At 41.2% G+C, this 14,730-nt stretch overlaps 1 pseudogene; it reads right to left on the reverse strand.

Annotated features, from left to right (window-relative positions):
- Positions 1-5,780: 5,780 nt before the first annotated feature.
- LOC126356746 (5S ribosomal RNA) lies at positions 5,781-5,898 on the reverse strand (annotated as a pseudogene).
- Positions 5,899-14,730: the final 8,832 nt, after the last annotated feature.

The following is a 14,730-nucleotide window of genomic DNA, read 5'->3' on the forward strand; positions in this document are numbered from 1 at the left end:
AGGATCTCAGCTGCTGTTCGCAAGCCTCAGACAAAGGCATTGAATACCCAATGGAAGATCTGTAATCAGACAAATAATCCACAAGTGCCTTCCTCACTAGCATTTGAAGACAACCACTGCAACACAGCTCATGGGACAACTTCCTTCAGTACGTGTAGAGCAAAGGAGGCCTTTTCTTGTTTGTAGGGTTGACTATGGAGGGCCACAACACGTAAGGAATGGAGGGAAGAGAAGCAAAAGTAGGACAAAGGTCTACATTGCCTTCTCCGTTTGCATGGCAACAAAGGCAGTACACATTGAGCTTGCCCCTGATTTTCCTCCCAAGCTTTCATAGTTGATCTTCAAAGATTCACTTCGCGACGAGGCGTTTGCACAAACGTGTATAGTGACACTGGGAAGACGTTTGTGGGTGCAAGGAATGGGCTGAATGAACTGCATTAACTGTTCAGCTGTCAGTTTCACACAACCCAAATCCAGAACTGTGGATTGCAGAATCGTATACACTGGCATTTTATACCGCCTCATGACTCGCATTTTTATGGTCTGTGTGAAGCAGACTTAAAATCCATCAAGACACATTGGAAGAGAGTCGTGGGAAACCATATTCTGACGTTTGAAGAATTATGCACACAAATGGCGGCATATTTGAACTCCCCACCCATTACACAACTTTCAGACAATCCAGATAAATTCTCATACCTTACTGCAAGCCATTTTTTGTTGGTAAACCTTTAACAACTATCCAAAAGCCAGGTTTGCTTTCAGAGACATCATCCATGTTGTCAAGATGGCATCTCATCCGGCAGTGCAAGCAGAATATTAGGAAACGGTGGTCAAAGGACTACCTGTTCCAACTACAACAAAGGACTAAATGATCATCAACAAAGGAGAGTGTGAAGGAAGACAATGCTCCACCCCTCATGTGGCGGACTGGGGTCATTTTTAGCACAGACGTTGGTCCAGGAGATATGGGACGCGTTGTTACAGTGTGCACAGCAACGGGAACTTAGAAACGACCATGTGTCGAAGATCTGTGTTGTCCCACAGGAAACATACACTCTAGTGCACATAGCTATTAAATTTCTAACGGAAGTGTTTCTTTTGTTTACAATGGACACGATTTCTTCAATCATTTTATTTCCTTGTTTGTTTGGTGTAACTTGTGCTGCATGTGATTATTTGTATTTGTGTAACTTGTATAAATTACGTGGGCGGAATGTTCTGTACTGGTGCAACGTGCCACAAGGGCACAGCAGCGATCGGACGCTTACTGGAGGTAAGAATTTTTTCTGCCCACCCGTTCACACAATGTACGGCCGGAACTAGCCGGGACAAGGGATATGGGCCGTGACCGCCAACTGTCACTCGCAATGTAATGTCCAAATGTAGTCCACTTTTAACAATCATGTACTTTCATTTTCAACCGCCTTTCCTTTGCAACGAGTGTGCATTCGTTTCGGTTATGGAAAGAGCGAGGCAGCGCAGAATTTACTGCACGTTTTGTGGCTACATACAAGACATACAATGATACAACGAATGTTTTTACAAGCTATTATGGTCCTAGTCTAAGACCACCATTTTCACTTAATAAGTACGATTATTATTTACTGATTAATTGAATTGAAAATGAATAAGAACACTTGTAAGTGGGCTGTTTAGGTTTTTATGTTGGTAACGCCATGTAGCGCTCTGTATGAAAATCACTGACTGCGCTGTGTGCAGTCTGTGGCTGGTTTGCCTTGTCGGAATTTGCTGTTGTAGTGTTGGGCAGTTGGCTGTTAACTGTATAACTCTGTTAAGCCAGTTCTACTGCTGATTTATATTTCTTGTTGCTCCACATAGGCTCATATTAGTTGTAATGTTGCATTTGCTCTCCTAATTTAGATATACTACTGCCTGCTTTGCCAATTTGCATTTTTTTGTCATTGCTGTTTGTGTTAATTGTTTTGTACTGCTGCAGTGCCTCGTCCCTTAGTTTGAGATCAGTAGATTTGAGTTAGCTTAAGAGAGGGTAGACTATATAAGAAACTAACTATGAAGAATAGGGAAAGAATGCATTGACAAGTTATACAAAAACGATTTGGGCAAAAATGAGTATTGTACAATGAGAAATACTGATTTTGAAAGAGGATACGAACAAAACAGTACGGTGTAGGGACAACAGGGTTAGATAGTTTGTTTTTTTTTCAGGAAAGATCTATGAAATGATGTTTTGGGTTGGACTGCAGTACTAAATGTTACACTGAAAACGAACCCCATCCTTTCCTTTTGTGTTATTCCGCTATGTGTTTGCGTACCCTTGTGTATTTGCGTTTTTCCTGTCTTTATGTGTTTAGATAATAGGATTTATGCTGTAAAATTTTTCTATTACTATGTTATTTAATTTATAACGATGTTTAGACATTATTAATTCTGTTCTGTTTCAATGCTCATGTGTGAAATTAATGTTTCGAAAACTATTCTCATTATATTATTTATTTACTTATGTCATAATTCCTGTAACACTGATGTATCTGTTTATTTCTATTCTTTAGTAAAGCCTGTATTACTACTAATGTTATATGTACTATTATGTTCTTTAATAATGTATTTTGTACCTTTGTAATTGTATTCTTATGTTGTAAATTTATAGTTGTATAGACACCAATTCTTCAAATTAAGTTACATTTCACTGCACACGCTTCTGTTGGTCATAGTATATGCACAATATGTGAGAAGTTTCGACAGTTAGTGTTTCCACGTGTGTTGATAATTTAGCAAGGGACTGGTTAACAGCGTTGCTGGTTCTAAGGACAATTCCAAAAACTTTGTGAGTGCGCAAAGTGGTGGTTTATGGACTTGCTATATTGTCCGCAAGACTCTTCGCTGGTGATTGTGCACCTGCACAGTCGCAACAGAGGCTGCTGGACATCTTTACAAGGACTACAGTGGGTCTGCACCTTTGATGGCCCACAAATACCATTATCTCTAGAAGGGCAACAGTGGGTTTGCACCTTTGATGGCCCACCAATACCATTATTTCTACAAGGACTGCCGTGGGTCTGCACCTCTGGTGGCCCACCAATACCGTATTCTCTAACAGGACTACAGTGGTCTGCTCTGTGATGGCCTACCCTCCAATATTCTTTAAAACTTCGACTGACTCTGCTGTGGGTTTGCTCTGTTGTGACCCATTACCTGCCTGCATGTCAAGAGTCAGCATTGTCTTTCCGTTGGAACGATAACACTACTTCAAGACTGCTTGGAAATACACCATTTCCGTGTGCTTTTTTTTTTTACTGCTCAGACTTTGAGAAAAAAACACTACAGTTTTACTGTGATGAATGATGAGGACTGGCCCGCATCTCGTGGTCGTATGGTAGCGTTCGCGCTTCCCGCGCCCGAGTTCCCGGGTTCGATTCCCGGCGGGTAGGGATTTTCTCTGCCTCGTGATGGCTGGGTGTTGTTCTTAGGTTAGTTAGGTTTAAGTAGTTCTAAGTTCTAGGGGACTGATGACCATAGATGTTAAGTCCCCTAGTGTTCAGAACCATTTGAACCATTTGATCAGGACTGTCTTTATGGACTTTGAGAAAATCTCAGCTTTTGACCAACACTGTATGAATAAATGTGTGCATTTGATATCTTTTTTATTGTAATTATGAAAATTTTTCTTCAAATCTGTATTGGCCACTGCCCAAAACAATTTGTAAATTTTTTGTGGGTAGCGTGGGGGCTATGTAAGTAGGCTGTTTAGGCTTTTATGTTGGTACCGACATGTAGCGCTCTATTTGAAAATCACTGACTGTGCTGTGTGCAGTCTGTGGCTGGTTTGCACTGATGGAATTTGCTATTGTAGTGTTGGGCAGTTGGCTGTTAACAGCGTGTAGCGTTGCGCAGTTGGAGGTGAGCCGCCAGCAGAGGTGGACGTGGGGAGAGAGATGGCGGGGTTTTGAGAGCGCATGGTCTGGACGTGTGTCCATCAGAGAGAGTAAATTTGTAAGACTGGATGTCATGATATATATATATATATATATATATATATATATATATATATATATATATATAATGATTTTTTAACACTATTAAGGTAAATACATTGTTTGTTCTCTATAACAAACTCTCATTTGCTAACTATGCCTATCAGTAGTTAGTGCATTCAGTAGTTAGAATCCTTTATTTAGCTGGCATTGTTGGCGCTCGCTGTATTGCAGTAGCTCGAGTAACGAAGATTTTTGTGAGGTATTGTTACTCAGGGCCATTCTTTTGTAGGGATTATTGAAAGTCAGATTGCGTTGTGCTAAAAATATTGTGTGTCAGTGATGATCAGAATAAGTAAAGAGAGAAATGTCTCAGTACGGTCGGTTTTGCTCAGCTGTTTGAAAATCAAACAACGTAAGGCGTTTACCAGCACAGTAATTCACTAATTTTTCTTAGGGGACGTTTCACACTTTGAGACGATAAAGGTTCTCTAACTATGGTACAACTTTTTCATGTATTGTTCCCACTGTATGCTATTTTATTGTATTCAATACGTGTATGCCCAACAATGTCCTTCAGATAAAAAATGAAAGACAAGTTATCCTGTCCAAGTCCAGCGTCAGATGGAGTGGAGTAATATTTACTTACACTCCATTGCAAGAAGCAGTTGAACAGTTTCATTTCGGCAGCACTAATATTACTCGGACTACTGCATACAGAGAGAAGAAACTCTGAAGCGCAGCAACTAATGTTGTTCTGATACACGTCAAGTTATTAGATGTGTAACTTCGGATCACACACAGATCTGTGCTTATTACATGCTGCAACCACCGGACTGCTTCACTCAAAAACTTAGCGACACATTACATACCCGTGACTCTAGCGTGTTTTCCAAACGCGTAAGAGTGACTGTGAAGTAGCCGTGGCCGTGCTGGGACAGCAGCGATAGCACTATTCTAGCAACGTCTTCGCTTCCTAGCACCTGACGGTAATGCGCTAAGGAGAAACGATCTAGCATTGCGAGCAGCCGGGGAGGCACCGTTCCCGATGACCTCAACTGGCAGGCGTAGGGACGAGACCGGCGCTCGCAGCCCCAAGGCCGGGGACGGAGCGCCAACTGCCTAGGGCGGGTTGCGCAACACTTCTCGGGCAACAGCTTCCCGGCCGTGTGACGCAGTCTGTGCTGAACGCGTTCAGTGAACAGGAGAGAGGCGCTAGCCAACACGTGCGTACCGCGAACTATAAACAGTTGACCAATGGGACGCGTGCATTGCCCGCTCGGTGAACATCTATTTCTAGCCCCAGCCTGGCAAATGGACGCGGTATTTGCATCTCTGGACTTCTTGGGAAGCCCTGTCTAGTAGAAAATAAGGTGTGAAGCTCGACACAGTGAAGGAAGAGCTGGTGACGAGTCCTGAAACTGACTTAACCCTCTCATGCAGGGGTACTCAACCTCCTTAGAATTGAGATCTACTCCATGCACTATAGTCCATTTAGAGATCTACTGACTTAAAAATTCATAGAAGTTTAAGCGCAAAACAACACCGTGGGCAAGATAAACCATTTTAATTACGCGAAATAAATGAAATTTAATTTACTATCCTTCAAACGTTGTAGAAAAGCACTCCGTCAATAGGCCACAAGTGGCCAATCGGGACCATGCGACCGCCGTGTCATCCTCAGGTAAGGATGCGGATTGGAGGGGCGTGTGGTCAGCGCAAAGCTCTCCCGGTCGTTATGATGGTTTTCTTTGACCGGAGCCGCTACTATTCGGTCGAGTAGCTTCTCAGTTGCCATCACGATGCTGAGTGCACCCCGAAAACTGGCAACAGCACATGGGGGCACGGATGGTCACCCATCCAAGTGCCGGCCACGCCCGACAGCGCTTAACGTCGGTGACCTGATGGGAACCGGTGTATCCTCTGAGGCAAGGCCGTTGTCAAACGTTGTAAACCTACTATTCAGTTTTCAGGAAATCACTCACTTGTGAAAGTTAAAGTATACACTATTATAAACTATGAAAAAAGTTTGGTGAAATACTTGACATTGCATATCATTGACAAGTTTTTAGAATCTGGTGAATAATTTACCGTAGCCAGCCTTACACAGTCTGAAAGATGAGAATTAGTCAGTTTACTTCTAAGCTTATTTTTCGCTATGCTCATCATTGAAAACCATGTCGTGCATACATACACTGATGTAAAAACCGATAAAACATACGTTAGTAGGCTTTTTCCACACACTAGGTTCCAAAAGTTATCATCACTGTGCTCTAACTTTAAGGTAATGTTATTTTGAAATCGAGTTATTTCCTTTCCAAGTTAGTTCTAATGGAAGGGAAAAGAATACTCATTTTCTTTGAAAGACCTACCACATCCACTTGTTGAAAAATTGCGCTATGAAAGCTAGAACAGCGTTCATTGCCTTGAAATGTGAAAATCGGTTTTCGATCTTCAGTGCTGTCAGGTTGACTGTATACTTGTTTGCAGCTTCTTGATAAAGTGATACTTGTTTATACAACTGTTCTCACTGTATCTGAAGAAAGTGTATCATATTTAATTTATCTAAGTGTGCAGTTCAAAGATCAAGTTTTTGCATGAAACACTTTGTGGACGACCCAAAACTTATGACCATTTGGTTCTTCCTTTGAAGTTCTATGTTTATAACATTGAGTATAGTTGTCATACCATTTACAACACCAGATCCAACAATCGGCTCAAATCATGCAGTTGTGAATAATATAGCAGTCTTTCAGGCACAAGACTGTTGACTGCATATCCGCTGAGTTGCGCTGTCGTTGTGGTGCCCATTGATGGGCTAGTTTGATTGTGACTGTTTCGAAACTGAGTGACGAGGCGATTATTCGATATGTCAATACAAACAGCTATCTCAGTTTCGATAAATGGCTCAAATGGCTCTGAGCACTATGGTACTTAACATCTGAGGTCATCAGTCCTCTAGAACTTCGAACTACTTAAACCTAACGAACCTTAGGACATCACACACATCCATGCCCGAGGCAGGATCCGAACCTGCGACTGTAGCAGTCGCGCGGTTCCAGACTGAAGCGCCTAGAACCGCTCGCAACACACACAATCTGGCTACGTCGAACTTGTCTGTTTTTAGCGTCATTAGGTTCGCAGAAACAGTTAAGATCGGTAATCTTTTCTGAAAGTGGAGTGTATTTAAGCACGTGCATAAGCAGCTGAAAGATTTAACTATTTCTGCCACTTAGATCACATGTAGTTTGATTTCTAAGGTACGTAAAATGATGCTCAATGATAGCACGGATTATGTTTTCATGTGTCTTTAACTGAATCGTTAATAGTTAATAGTATGTTACCGTATGGAAATAAACATAAATAATTAAATAAATCATAATTAAAGCAAAATTTGCATATTCAACCTTTTACATAGCATTTTGTGTGTCGACCTATGCCCCAGATAATTTTTTCACTCAAAGTCGTTATCAAAAACGTCATGTGATAGAGGATTAATAGCCAAACTATAGAATAATCTACTGCATTTTGTTTACTTGCTATATTAAACTAAGTAAACAAAGCGTTCTACGTTTTACTCACAAATAGTTCTAACTATAGCGAGATATTCAACAAATAAAACAAATAAAAACAGGTTAGTGATTTAGCCGTGGAAATGAATGTAACCCGAAATCTTTCTCTACTAAAACGGCAGAGTACTAAAATATCCTACCATCTGTTGGCGATATCCACATCGACAACATACAAATGTCTGGCCACATACAGTTCACAATAGCTATATCTACAACACTAAATGCACCAAAATAAGTCAATAATATTCTCCGAAACTGCTTGTAGTAAAACGTCTCACCTATTTACGCCCCAAAATCGTAACCAATACATGGGGAATACCTTCCTGTATTAAGCAGAAAATGACAAAACGACAGTTACAGTTTTTCTAGTGTAGAACACATGATGCGGTAGCATCTTTACCCCCCCCCCCCCCCCGGGAAAATAGTGGTTAGACAAGTAAACCATTACTAAAAGACATGAGAAAACTTCAGGTGATGAAAGTTCGTTATCGTCTCCGCGGTTGAATATGATTTTAATAAGGTCTAAAACAGAAACTAAGCTGTATTACCCAGTCAAGAACGCCAATTATACAGGATCGTCAGTAACGGTTTGAAAAGCCTGTAAGTATGTTGCAGGGTAGGTTGTGCAGAAAAAATTCGGTACATTGCGCCCTTTCCGAGTTAATTAGCACTGAAGTTAGCCAGTCAGACCGTTGCGTGCGCGAATTCAAGCGGCCTGCCAGATACGATTAGTGTCAGTTGCCCTCGTAGCTTGTTGATAGTCCCATGTCCAATTTTTGACCAACAAAGCACAGCGTCGCTGAGGGGCCGCTTGAATTTGAGCGTGCAACCGGCATGATTGGCTAACGTCAGTGCTAATTAACTCCGAAATGGCGCAACGTATCAGTGAATATGGTCGCCACTGTGCAAACATTAAGCAGCTGCCATCACAGCTGAACGAAAATGACGCCTTCTTTGGCGTAGGAAGCTCGGAACAAACTATAAAAATAAAATAAAAATTTGACGCAACTTCAGAAGGAGTCGTGTTTGGACGAGCACATGTGTTGTCAGTGGCACAGATAAATGCAGTGGCTTAGAAGCTCTCTGATTGGCTCATTTCCAAGAAATGGGTGGTGGGGCTTAGCAAAAAAGGGCACAGAGGAGAAGAGACGAGAAGACAGGGAAGGGGAGAGAAAAGGAGAGTGGGTGGGGTGTGACTTAGGAAGGAGGTTCGAATGGCTCTGAGCACTATGGGACTTAACTTCTTTGGTCATCAGTCCCCTACAACTTAGAACTACTTAAACCTAACTAACCTAAGGACATCACACACAACCATGCCCGAGACAGGATTCGAACCTGCGACCGTAGCAGTCGCACGGTTCCGGACTGCGCGCCTAGAACCGCGAGACCACCGCGGCCGGCTTAGGAAGGAGGATGTGGCTTAAGAGAGAGAAGGGACATGATTGACAGTGTGTGTTTGCCTCAGCATATAGGAAACACGACCGTCAAAGGTCATATTTTGCCCAAAGAGTACAACATTCCTCTAACTTTCAAACAGAGAGGGATATAGGAATACCACCCCTGTAATCGGCGCTATTAGAAGATCTTTGCCACAGCTCCTTGTATTGCTCTTCTTTGTCATGTTTTCATGAGTGTCAGTCAGTAAGTCAAAAATAATGACTGTAGACAGATATTACAGTTTAAGTATTATAGAAATAAAGGCGCAAGAAAATCTCTATGTTTTTCGCCTCTACATTCCAACATCTTTAAAGTAGTTGTAATTTAAAACTATTTTAGTAAGCGGAATAGAAATTACCAGAATACCAAGTTTAAAATCTGAGTGTGAGCACTACACGAGCATGAACTACCAGAGTTTGAGAAGCATTGTGCGTTATTAAAATATAACTTGCCATTATAGGCTGTTTTTGTTCGTCACCGTATAGCACATACAATCACAGCACTAACCATATCCTTCGTAGACCATATGGTTTTTGTTCAACTTTCTGTTACATGTAGATTCCATTAGAAACCAACACGTAGACTATTTTACAGTAGAAACTTTTAAATCACCTGTGTGCACCTTTCGTACGAGTTCCATTCAATAATTAGACACAAAAATAGCCGTACAGCAGATGTCGTTTGCTAAATCAATTCAGTTTTATTGTGTATTTTGTTACGCAATCGCCACAAGCTTCTAAGCACTTGTCCCATCTTCGTACGAGTCTTGTTATCCCCTCAGCAAATAACTCTTAACCTTCTACTTAAAAAACGGTTTCGTATTTCTTCGTTGTCATGGAACGTGATTCTTCACAGAGCTTCTCTCATAGCACCAAACACATAAAAATTCCAGAGGTTCATGGTCACAGATTTAAGGAAGACGAAGCGGGAGCTCTCAAACGCCTCTACCAATAATTTAAGTTTCTTTTCTGCCATGGTCTTGAAGAAAAATCGGTCCTTTCCTCTGTCATAGCGGACATTTCTTCTTCAGAGCAGGCTCGACATTTTTCTCACTCATGCCTGAGTGAAATAGCACCTTGACAGTCCGCTGCTCCTTCACACCACTCAAAATCGGACCAAGGTCACTTCAAAAAGTGGTTATCATAACATTACCACTTAATTGCCGCGTCCTGAATTTCTTAGACATAACCAGAGCAGAGTGGTTCCTCAGTATGATTTGACGTTAGGACTCCGGTTCAAAATGATGTATCCGAGTTTCATCACAAGTTAAAATCCTGTCGGAAAACGTATCACATTTTCTTTAAAAATTAATTTTGAATTCCGTGCATATACGAATGGCTCAATGTTAAAGTAAACTGAAAATCCAAAGGTCCCAAGTTCGATAAACGGTCAGTAATAAGACTTTTATCTGCCACTTGTCATTTCTTTCACTTCTGGCGGTGTTAGATGATGTGAAAAATGCCGAGTTACATTGTGGTTCGGAATCCACCGTTCAGCTGTAGAGGCCCCCACAGCTGGCTGGGTAAGTCAGAGGAAGACAATGGGAAACCACCCCTATCAGGACGATGACTATAGTCGAATGGCGTTAGAAGATCCCTAACACTTTGCACCGCCTTTTCTAGCGTTCAACTGCGAAACGGAGCCAAAACCAGTACCCGGTTACGGAGCTGTCACAACAGCGAGACGTTGCCATAGAGACGTTTACAAAATCGCGTTACTGATTGAGGAAGGCCGTTGAAGCTGTTGAGCCCAATCCACATCAGCGATCAGCTTACGCCGACTCATCTACAATAATGCACTGCGGTGTTTGAAAGAATCTTCAGTCTGATGACAGCTTTACTTGCAGATACGAAATCTTGGTTCTTTGTATTGAACGCTAAGCTCTCTAAGAAACTGCCTTGTACAAGTATTGCGTTAGTTCAGCAACTTTGAAAGATGAAATAGATCTGTAAACACCTAGCCGGTAGCAATTTGTTCGACTGGAATCGTCGGTCTTCTTGGATAAGTGAGTCAGCACGAGATTGCAATGGAGGATTCGTGAAACGTTACACTGCTCATGCGCCACTGCCGTACTGTTTGTTCATCAAAGAGAGTATTTCTGACGACTGTACATATTCCTAAAGTTTAAAACGGTTCATCGGACGCTATTCTTCAAAAGAACGTTCTTCGAGCGGACAAAGCTTTATAACTACGACCTTAGACATTATGTTTACGTGAATATTAATCAAACAAAATGGCCAACACCATAAGCAAGGTTGCCAACTAGCACAAAAGTTACAATTTCCATCATTCGGCTTCGCCTTCACTGGATATGTTTGTCTTTTTTTGAATGACCATTGTAACTTTTACATAGCGGTCGTCGCACTACCATTTCTTTGTGGATTGTACACTAATATTTAATTGAAACGAATGATCTAAGCAGTTTTCCTTTTATTATTCTCATAGTGTTCCACACACGACTTAAACACTGACCGCCAACTAAGACACTTAGCATGCCTCATAACGTGGGAATGGCAGCTCTGCAGGTCGCGCTTTACGATCCTGTCTTCCTTTTCGGAGGTGGAAACGTCCGTCGACACAAGACTTGCTTGCCTTCTTAGACGTACTTTAGGTTCATCCCGCGAAAATCTTGTACTCCTGTACTTCAGTCAATAAAGGATAAATTAAAGCCAATCCCTGGAATGACATAAGCAAATGAGCTGTCTACGTCGGCAACGACGACTATCAGAAACTCAAGTGTACTGCTGGAAATGATGATGTTTGAAAACGTAGCACACGTCATTCAACTGTTCGTCAGCTTCACTCTACAAAATTAATCAGTAGGACTCTAATCACAACTTTTATTACAGAAAAGATGTGTGCAACGGTCTGTCGAATTTTAATGTTTACAGCCTTACTACGCTCTATAATGAACGCTTAACATCGCAGACAGTTATTACATTGCTTGAAGTGAGCAACAGCAGTCAATACGATGATGGAATAGTCTACATGGAACTGCGGCAAGGCATAACTAGAGAATTAAAGTACCAGAGCCGTCCTCTGTAGTCGAGGTCAGAGGATATTGAAGATAGTTTACACATGAAATGGAGTGCACATACAACGCCCTTTAGAACATAATGATTATTGGGAAACCCTCAGTCCAGTAACAGCTTCAAAATTTACCTGTGACCAGTTAGCATTTGATTACTATGAAGTACACGTTGTGATACAGTCGAAACCACAAATCACAAAATAACTGAGAGTGACACGGTCCAGTGAATAATCTACTACCTTGAGTCTACCTACAGATTGACTTCATAAATGACACTGTGCTACTAACTATATAGAGGTATTATTATTCTTATTCTCTGGGTCCAAAAATGAGTGGTGATTTTAGCTTATCAAATGCATTCCATGTCGAAGGTGTTTGACAACAGGATCTCTGTCACTCTATAGGAAAGATCCCATTGTACTCTGTTACGTCAGTTCAGATGTAGTGGACGACCTAGAATATCAAAAGCAAGAACTGAAGAAATACCTCTGGGTATTTATGATTACTGCGTTCGCATTATTCTGGGAGCCACATGTGTCCCCTGGTTTATGTAAGATGACGAAAGATGTCGAATATCTCAGTAAAATCTGGACTGAGTATGACTTGAGAGAACTTCAGGTTTCTAACCGAAAACTGTTGGCCTCTGCCAGAACAGGGCATGTCTCAAGGAATATAGATCTATACATCATCACCTTGATCTCAATGATAGGAAATATTCCTCTTAAAAAATCGAAACATCGGAGCGCTACGTGCCAATTAGGTAGGAGTTGTGGTGGTGGCAGTAAGTCCCTATGGGACCAAACTGCTGATGTCATCGATCCCTAGGCTTACACATTACTTAATCTTACTTAAACCAGCTTACGCTAAGGACAACAACACACACACTCATGCCCGAAGGAGGAGTCGAACCTCCGACGCGGAAGCCGCACGAACCATGGCAAGACGCCTCAGACCACGTGTAGGCACGAGTGGATGACTGTTGAGGGGCAGCTGCAAATAACCTCTAGGACACCTCTTGCACTTCATATGAGACAGTCCAAATAAGCCTAGAATCAGTCTGTATCAGCTTGTATTTCCCCATATACTACGAGGAAGTGGAATGGTTTTCAATTTTTCCTATGCAATCAACCGGAATTGGATACGCACACAATCTGGAAGTAAAACACCCATTTAATAAAATAGACACTCCATGGTCCATCGAGAACAACAACTTTCAAGGACGTTGTGAACTTTGAATGCTCACTTATTACTTCAAAGATGCCTTTCTCACTGAGAAAAGGAAAGATTACTCTTTCGAAAAAGTGTCACCTTTTTATATTCAGGAACGCTTCTAGTTTATTGCAGGAAAATTAAATCTACGAATGACTTAAAAATTTGACACTTTTGTTTCAGTAACTTGACAGATTAACCAAATATGAAACGACAAATTGGTTGTACACTATTCAATAACAACTGAGCTTAAGCTTCATAATATGCACAATTTTAGGAATAGTGTGAAAACTTTAATAGAGTAAACTATGTGAGATAAAAAACAGGTGCTTATATGATGGTCAAGTAACATGTAATTTAAGTGTGAAAGCTGCACATGAAACAGAGTCCCCCTGCTTCCAGTACATTTATTTTGTAAAGTTAATTTTCTGGAGCGAAAATTTATCGATTCTGCACAGCTGTCGTAATGCTACTTTCCATATTCTTTATTACAGCTGCTTTGTCCAGAAAATATAAAATGGCATCACCTTGTTCTTTCAGTGTGATATGTGTTGATTTCCATATATTTTACCACTACTGGGTGATCCTAAGACGACTTTATTACTTTACTTACATATAAAACTTTATTTAGAAGGCTTATGCAGATAGTAAGACATCGTGTTGAAGTAAAATACTGCAAGTTTCATTCCATACGTTCATCTTCACTCAGACTGATGTGAACTATTGATTGGTCACTAAAAACCATGCTAGTAAGCAGTGTCTTGTCGCCTTCAATCCGACGCAGCATTTCTGCACAAAATTCGTTGCGTGCCTCCACATTTGCGTCTGTGAGGCGTGTAGTGTCAGTTTGTATGGCTTCAGGTGCAATCTTTCACGTAACGCTCTCCAAACTTGATAACTCACCTCTCGCCGCGCACAATGCGACGATATCCTGGTGCCGTGGACAAAACTCTCTCTCACTCGCTCCACGACAGCCAGAGAAAATTTATGACCGACCTGGAGATTTGTGTGACGAATTCAACAAGTAGTCTGAACAAAAGTCTGATGACAGGAATAAATTATACGCCTAGCAGAATTGTCCTTATGGTACTCGGAACGAAATTTACGTTGAACCCTTTTTGCCGATTTTGTTCCTTCCATCCAAAACACGCAACGAACACCTTCAGGTCCTGTGAAGTCTACCATTTTGCTTTTCTACTTTCTGTCGTTCCTAGTGACGGAATTTGGTACTAAATAATACGTAATTGGCAAATGAAACACATTATTTTTATAGACCGTAACAGAGAAAGTAGCAACAGTCTGGAACTATTGAGAAGTGCTATTGGTCAAATTAACCTCACGTGATACAAGGTAACCATTTTACACTCTAGTACACAACCGGAGTAAGCGAGAGAATTGATACAATTAGCGGTTATGTTAGTTTGTAGGGGTATGTGAAGGATACAGATTCATTTTATAGTAATTTAGGGCCTAACAAAACGTCTCAAGTTTTCTGTGTGGAAGAATGTTGTGCAAGGATTGCTAT

The sequence above is a fragment of the Schistocerca gregaria genome, chromosome 3 (genome assembly GCF_023897955.1).
Source record: "Schistocerca gregaria isolate iqSchGreg1 chromosome 3, iqSchGreg1.2, whole genome shotgun sequence".
Lineage (NCBI taxonomy): Eukaryota > Metazoa > Arthropoda > Insecta > Orthoptera > Acrididae > Schistocerca > Schistocerca gregaria.